Consider the following 8,266-nt stretch of genomic DNA (forward strand, 5'->3'; position numbering starts at 1 on the left):
AGAGGCTGTGGAAGTATTGATTTGTAATTGGACAAGAGAAAAACCTCTCCGGACCATGGACTGGGGAATGGGAAATACAGAGAGAGCCAGTTTCTACTTTGCCAACAGCCTTAGGAGCTAAAGATCAGAGTTATCAGAGTTGCGTGACCTTCTCTGGACCAGAGCCCTTGGTGTGCATGCCCCCAGTGGGGAGGGCAGCTAGCCCCGGGCTATGGTAGAGATCTTGGGGGCACACTGGGAGACAGCAGTCCTTTCCCTCCAGTACTGTGGGAAGAGGGTTTATTGCCCCCCACCCAAGGACAAAAGACCCTGAAGGTGCCAGCCAGAGGACCTTTGTCAGCTGGGAGGAGTGGCACTATTCCAGAACTGGGTTCACCCCGTGCAGGATAATTTAAGACATTGGGTTTTGAATCCCAGCTGAGGAACTAGGAGGTGCAAGAGACTGTGGAACATGGCAAGCCGGCTGCCCTTGCTACCTGTGAGAAGGGCCTGGACAGTGTGGTTTGGGACACCCAGTCCAGGGAGGAGAGATTGGCCTGTCGCCAGTTTTCTCCCCATTACAAACACAGTGGGGCTGCAGGGAACAGGACAGCGGGACCCCGGTGGAGGTGTTTATATATAAACAATATATCTGGACAAGAATTTAGAATTACAGTCATAAGACTAATAGCTGGACTTGAAAAAAGCATAAAAGACTACAGAAGATATTGCTACAGAGATCAAAGACCTAAGAAATAGTCACCATGAATTAAGAAATGTTGTCAATGAGATGCAACATAAACTAGATACAGTGACAGCAAGGATGGGAGAAGCAGAGGAGAGAATAGGTGAAATAGAAGATAGAATTATGGAAAATGATGAAGCTGAGAAAAAGAGGGACAGGAAATTACTAGGCCATGAGGGGCAAATTAGAGACCTAAGTGATTCAATGAAATGAAATAATATTCATATCATAGGAGTTCCAGAAGAAGAAGAAGAAGAAGAAGAAGAAGAAGAAGAAGAGAGAAGGGGGCATAAGGTTTATTTGAACAAATTAGAGCTGAGAACTTCCCTAATCTGGGGAAGGAAACAAACATCCAAATCCAGGAGGCACAGAGAACTCCCTTCAGCATCAACAAAAACAGGTCAACATCACAACATATCATAGTAAAGCTGGCAAAATACAAAGATAAAGAGAGAACTCTGTATCTGGGGATAAATGGGTCTTAACCTACCAGGTAGACACATAAGGGTAGTAGCAGACCAATCCACTGAAACTTGGCAAGCCAGAAGGGACTGGCAGGAAATCTTCAATGTGCTGACTAGGAGAAGTATGCAGCCAAGAATCCTTTATCCGGCAAGACTGTCATTCAGAATAGAAGGAGAGAAAGGCTTTCCCAAACAAAAACTAAAGGAGTTCATGACCACTAAACCAGCCATGCAGGAGATCCTAAGGGGGACTCTGTGAGTGGAAAGCAGCAAAGACTACAAAGGACCAGAGACATCACCACAAGCACTAAACCTACAGATAACACAATGACACTAAATCCCTATCTTTCAATAATCACTCTGAATGTAAATGGACTAAATGGCCCAATCAAAAGACATAGGGTATCAGAATGGATTAAAAAAACCACAATCCATCTATATGCTGCCTACAAGAGACTCATTTTAGACCTGAGGACACCTGCAAATTGAAAGTGAGGGGATGGAGAACCATCTATCATGCACCTGGATGTCAAAAGAAAGCTGGAGTAGCCATACTTTTATCAGACAAACTAGGTTTTAAAACAAAGACTGTAACAAGAGATGAAGAAGGGCATTATATCATAATTAAGGGGTCTATCCATCAAGAAGAGCTAACAGTTGGAAATGTTTATGCCCCCAATGTAAAGAACCCACATATATAAATCAACTAATCACAAACATAAATAAATGTATTGATAGATGAAAACAGATATTCCTCCCCCCATATCTGATCTACATACAGGTGTTGACTCAAGCCAAAGGATGTCTATAAAACTCACGGGCAAGATCAACGTCATATGTGGCCTTCAGAACCAGAAGAGAAACTACTGAAAAATAAAACCACACATCTTATTCTCTGGCCTTGGCTGTCATGCAAAAATCTTCCAGTGAAATTAGTGTGATAAGACATGAGAAATATTGGGGGTTTTGTGTGTTTTGTTTTCACTTTAGATGCTTGGTGTCTTGGCATAAAATATGTATTGAGCTGCTTTTGAGAAATACATTGATATGTCAATTGTTACCAAACCTCCTCCACACCAAAAACGACTAAACCGGTATTGACATGAATGTCTGGGCTGAGTATCCAGTTTGTCTCAATCCTTGACTGGATGTAAGAAAGCTCCATGAGGCCAGGGGATGTGTCTGTCTTGGTGACGCCCAATACTCATTTGTTGAATTAAAGGAGAGAAAAAGAAAAAAAAAAGTGAAAAGAAAGAAAAGAATTTAAAAAGAAAGGAAGAAAGAAAAGAAAGAATGAATTCTCTTTTTTTGGCTGCCTGAGATATACAAAATGGTATTTGATATACTGCAGGGACAAAATGTTTAACTTTCATCCTGAATGTGCATTAATTGTTTTTTGACTATGACAATTGTGCTTGACAAGAGTGACATCGACTTACTCTTTCTTAAAAAACTGAAGTATAATTGAGATACAGCACTGTATTAGTTTCGGGTGTATAACATAACACTTTGCAGTTGTCTCCACTGTGAAACAATCACCATATCAAGTGTATTTACCCTCTGTCTCCATACCAAGTTGCCGTATTTTTTCTTACGATGCGAACACTTAAAACTTACTTTCTTAGCAACTTTCAAATTTGCAACACAATATTATTGACTACAGTCCCCCATGCTGTACATTCCATATTTATTGTATAACTGGAAGTTTGTACCTCTTAACCTTCTTCACTCATTTTACCTACCCACCAATCCCCCTCCCCTCTGGCAACCACTGATGTGTTCTCTGTCTATAAGTTTTGTTTTGTTCAGTTATTGCTTTGTTTTGTTTTTCAGGTTCCAGATATAAATGACATCATATGGTATTTGTCTTTCTCTGACATATTTCACTTAGCCTAATGCTTTGAAGTCTGTGTGATGGCAAATGGCAAGATTTCATTCTTTTTTACAATTGAGTAGTATTCCATTGTGTGTGTGTGTGTGTGTGTGTGTGTGTGTGTGTTGTTATGGTATGAAGGGAAAAGCTTTCATGTTTATGCTATTAAATATGATGCTAGCTCTGAACTTGTCATGTATGGCTTTTATTTATTTATTTTATTTTATTTAAAATTTTTTTTAATGTTTATTTACCTTTGAGAGAGAGAGAGACACAGAGCATGAGTGGGAGAGGGGCAGAGAGGGAGACACAGAATCTGAAGCAGGCTCTAGGCTCCGAGCTGTCAGCAGAGAGCACTACGTGGGGCTCCAACCCACCAACTGTGAGATCATGACCTGAGCCGAAGTCAGAGGCTCAACAGACTGAACCACCCAGGTGCTTTTATTATGTTGAGGTATGTTGCTCATAGGTTGAGGGGTTTGTTTTGCTTTGTTTTGTTTGGTTTTTTTGTTTGTTTGTTGTTTTGTTTTTTTGAAGTAAGCTTCATGCCCAGCGCAGAGTTCAACTTGGAGCTTGAACTCAGGACTGTGAGATCAAGACCTGAGCTGAGATCAAGAGTCAGATGCTTAACTGACTGAGCCACCCAGGCAAACCCCACCCTTTTTTTTTTTATCCTTATACTAAGTTAATTTAATTTACTTTAATTTAAAAAGTTTTGAATGTTTATTTATTTTTGAGAGAGGGCAAGAGAGAGTGTGAGCAGGGGAGGGGCAGCGAGGGAGACAGAGGGTTCAAAGTGGGCTCTGTGTTAACAGCAGAGAACCTGATAGCGGGGCTCAAACCCACCAACTGTGAGATCATGACCTGAGCCGAAGTCAGATGCTTAACCGACTGAACCACCCAGGCACCCCTGGGTTAATTTTATTTTAAAAAAATAATCTATGCCATCCATCATTTTGGAAGTATGTGCCTAATGAAATAAAAATAGGGTATTATAACTCCAAAAATGTTGTGAATCTTGACAGTGAATTGTCTTCCTGGTAAAGTGGGTCAGAGCAATCAATGATGGGTAATCCTGCATCAAGTTTTTAAACTATGATCTGGCACGTGCTAGAATGTTCAGCACGACACTATGCATGTGGTCATACACCAGACCACCCAAATGCCCTGATCAGTAGAAGGGACATATAAATCCTACAGGTTTCTGCAACAGAATCCTTACAACAATGAGAGCCAAAGTCAATAAACTATAATCCCACACAACATAGTTGGCTCTCACAAACATAGGGTTGAGTAACAAAATGACATGAAAGAGTATGCAGTGTATGATTCTACTTTGTGTGCGAGTTCAGAAATAGGCAAAACGGACTGTTAGTTAGAAGTCAGTCAGCGTCACGGTTCTACCTGAGGAGGCAGGGGCTGGGAGGGACAAGAAGGGCTTCTGAATGCTGATCATCTTCCATCTCAGGACCTGGCTGTGTATAAAGCTGACTGTTATGATTTGTGCATTTTCATGTACGTATGTTACACTTACATAAAATTTAAAAACGAACAAGCAAAAAATGGCAGTAGTCTAGTGTTAAATTAGGCCTCGGCTGAATGGACAGCTCTACTGCTGTATATCCACTTCGTTGAGAGTTTCTATCATAAATGGATGTGGAATTTTGTCAGATGCCTTTTTGGCGCTTATCGATACGATCAAATGATTCTTATCCTTTATTTTTTTTTAATGTGTTGTACTCTGTTGATTGACTTACCGATGTTGAACCATCCTTGTATCCCCGGAATAAAACCCACTTGATCAAGTTGTATGATCCTTTATGTATCGTTGACTTCAGTTTGGTAGATTTTGTTGAGCATTTTTGAATCTTCCCCCCCCCCCCCCCCCGGCGGGCCAAAACCCTCGCTTATTTCAGCATCAGAAACATCTTGGCCATCACAAAAATAAACTCTACTGAGGGTGATAGAAGTCTCCACAGCAAAGCTAAGAGCTCGGCTGCCAGGTGGCGAACATCGGGGGTGCATGGCTGGCACTGCCCTGGAGTAAGTGAAGAAGCAGCCGGCTGGTAGGGGGGCAGGTGTGGGCAGGGGCTTCGCTTCTGGGAGGGCACGGGTCATCAATGGCTGCTCCATCTCTGTGAGCCGCTCTCCACCGTCCACCACTATCTGTACCTGTTCCACCTCTGAGAAGCCCAGGTGGTCTACACTGGAGATACTGGAGATACTGAAGACCCCGCCCACTGCAGCTGTGTCCACACAGCCGGTGCCTTCTTTTCTGAAGCTGCAGCTGCTTGAGCACCTCCGGGAACTTCTCATGCTTGCCCAGGTGGGGCAGTTGGATGTGCACAATGGCCTGCAGCCCTATGCCCGGATTGGACGGGCAGGTGAGGATGTAGTCCAGATGAGAGTTCCACATGAATTCCTAATTCGTAGACTTGAAGAGAGTTTCAGTCTGGGTGAGGCCATTGTGGAAGCGAGTGAACACCTCCTTCGTGTTGCCTCCCTTCTGCATGCAGAGGACCCATAGGTGGCCTTCCTCGTTGATCCACACCAGGAACGCCTTACTGTTATTGTACTGGCTGCCGTGGGCGTCTGGCCGGTCACAGGCTGTGTCTGAGGCCAGCAGCAGGGGACACAAGCTTGTCAAACAGAAAGTGGTTATCAACGAGTTGCCACTGCTCCGCTTCTGTCATGTCCTTGAGCGCGCAGTACCTGATGGCCAGGTTGCTATGGAAGCTCTGTTGAGCCTTGATGTGAAGCCACTGGGTGTGCTCTTGGTGCACAGCTACTCCTACAGCTCAGGGGTCAGCACGTTGGCCATGTAGTTGCTGAGGTTGGGGAATGGCATGTTGTGGCTGTTGGAGAAAGGCATGGTGGTGGCAAGCAGTGGGTGGCAGGTGGGTGGCAGACAAGACAGGGGCACTCGGTCCATCTGCAGCTCCAAGCTCTGTGTGGGCTGTTTGCATCCATGTTCTTGAGGGGTATTGATTCTTGCTTTTTTGCTTTTCTTTGTTGCTTGCTTTTCTCCCTCCCCTCCTGCTCCCCTCCCCCTGACTTTCCCTTTTCCCCTCTCCCTGCCTTTCTCCCTCCCCTCCCCCTGCCATTTCCCTTCTCCTCCCCCTCCCCTCCTTTTCCCTCCATTCCCCTTCCTGCCCCTTCCCTCCCCTTCTGTTCCCTCCCCTCCCCTCCAACCCTTTCATTTTCTTACCCTCCCCCTCTCCCTCCCCCTCCCTTTATTTCCCTTCCCTGCCCTTTCTCCCTTTCTCCTTCTCCTTCTTTTATTTCTTTTTGTTTCTGTCCTTGTCTGGTTTTGGTTTCACAGTAATGCTGGCCTTGTAAAACGAGTTTGGAAGCATTCCCTTGTGTTCAATTCTTCTGGAAGAATTTGAGGAGGATAGGTATTGAATCTTCTTTGGACATTTGGTAGAATTCACCAGTGAATCCATCTAGTCCTGGACTTTTGTTTGTTGGGTGTTTTTTGATTACTGATTTAAATTTCTTACTAGTAGTCTATTCAGAGTTTCTATGTCTTCATGGTTCAGTTTTAGAAGATTGCATGTTTCTAGGAGTTTATCTGTCTCTTCTAGGTTGTCCAATTTGTTGGCATATAACTGTCATAGTAGTCTCTTTTGATCCTTTGTATTTTTTTTTTTTTGAGAAGTTTAACTTCTTTTCTTTCATTTCTCATTTTATTGATTTGAGCCCTCTTTTTTTTCTTAGTCTAGCTAATGGTTTGTTGATTTTGATAATCTTTTCAAAGAACCAGCTCTTACTTTCCTCGATCTTTTCTATCGTCTTTTTAGTGTCTATTTCATTTGTTTCCACTCTGATCTTAATTATTTCCTTCCTTCCACTAACTGTGGGCTTCATTTGTTCTTTTTCTCTTCCTTTAGCTGTAGTGTCAGATTGTTTGACATTTTTATTGTTTTGTGAGGTACCTTGGTTTTTGTGAGGTTTTCTTGTTTTGTGAGGCATCATTGTGAACCTGCTTCTTACTGCCTTTGCTGCATGCCATAGATTTTGTTGCATTTCCATTTTCACTTGTATCAAGGTTGCTCGTGATTTCTTCATTGGCCCATTGTTGAGTAGCATGTTTTTAAATCTCCACATATTTGTGTTTTTTCCAGTTTCCTTTTTGTAACTGATCTCTAGTTTCATATCACGGTGGTCAGAAGAAATGCTGGGTATTATTTCAATTTTCTTAAATTTTTCGAGTCTTGTTTTCTGTCCCAGCATACGATCTATCCTGGAGATTGTTCTATGCATTCTTGAGAAGAATGTATATTCTGCTGCTTTGGATGGACTGTTCTGTAGATGCCTGTTAGGTCCATCTGGTCTAATGTGTCATTTAAGTCAGTGTTTCCTTATTAATGTTTGTCTAGATGATCTATCCATTGATGGAAGCGAAGTATTAATTAAAGTCAGTAAACTAAAGTCAGTCAATCAAAGCAGTATTATTGTACTGCTATCAATTTCTCCCTTTAGATCTGTTAGTATTTGGTTTTATATTTAGCTGCTCCTGTGTCAGATGCATAAATCTTTACAAATGTTATATCTTCTTGCTGGTCTGTGTGTGTGTCCTTACGTCTGAAGTGAGTCTCTTGTAGGCAGTACATAGATGGATCTTGGTTTTTTATCCACATAGCTGCCCTCTGTATTTGGATTGGAAACTTTAGTCCAATTGTTTCAGATCTGTGGGTCCCAGAACTGCAATCCCCCTGGGACACCAGAGCCAGGAGCTCAAAGCCAGTTATGACGGGGCCACAGTGGAGTGGTGTGTGGGAACAAGGCACTTTCCCCTCCAGCTTTGACAAGGCCGTGGTGGAGTGGTGCACAGAGGTGGGGCACTGGCCTGACCAGCTTTGGGGAGGGGCAGGGAGCAGAATGTGGGGGCAGGGGTACCCACTTGTGCTAGTGGGTTAGAGGGAGAGAACAAAAATGGCATCCGCCAGAGCTGGCACTCGCAGAGTAGAGGGAGAATACTAAAAAAGTTGCCCACCAGCTTTTCTGTCCTTCCACAGAATCCCAACAGACTCCTGCCCTTCTGGCAGATTCTATAAGATTAGCAACTGTTTCTCTTTCACTTATGGTCTAGGTGCCTTTTTTTTTTTTTATGCTTATTTTTGAGAAAGCACAAGCAGAGAGGGGCAGAGAGAGAGGGAGGCGAAGGATCTAAAGTGGGTTCTATGCTGACAGTAGTGAGCC

General features: G+C 43.2%; 1 pseudogene; it reads right to left on the bottom strand.

Annotated features, from left to right (window-relative positions):
- LOC125922432 (uncharacterized) overlaps window positions 1-7,039 on the bottom strand; it is a 56,391-nt pseudogene extending 49,352 nt beyond the window's left edge.
- Between the last annotated feature and the right edge of the window lie 1,227 nt (window positions 7,040-8,266).

The sequence above is a fragment of the Panthera uncia genome, chromosome B1 (genome assembly GCF_023721935.1).
Source record: "Panthera uncia isolate 11264 chromosome B1, Puncia_PCG_1.0, whole genome shotgun sequence".
In the NCBI taxonomy this organism is placed as follows: Eukaryota; Metazoa; Chordata; class Mammalia; order Carnivora; family Felidae; genus Panthera; species Panthera uncia.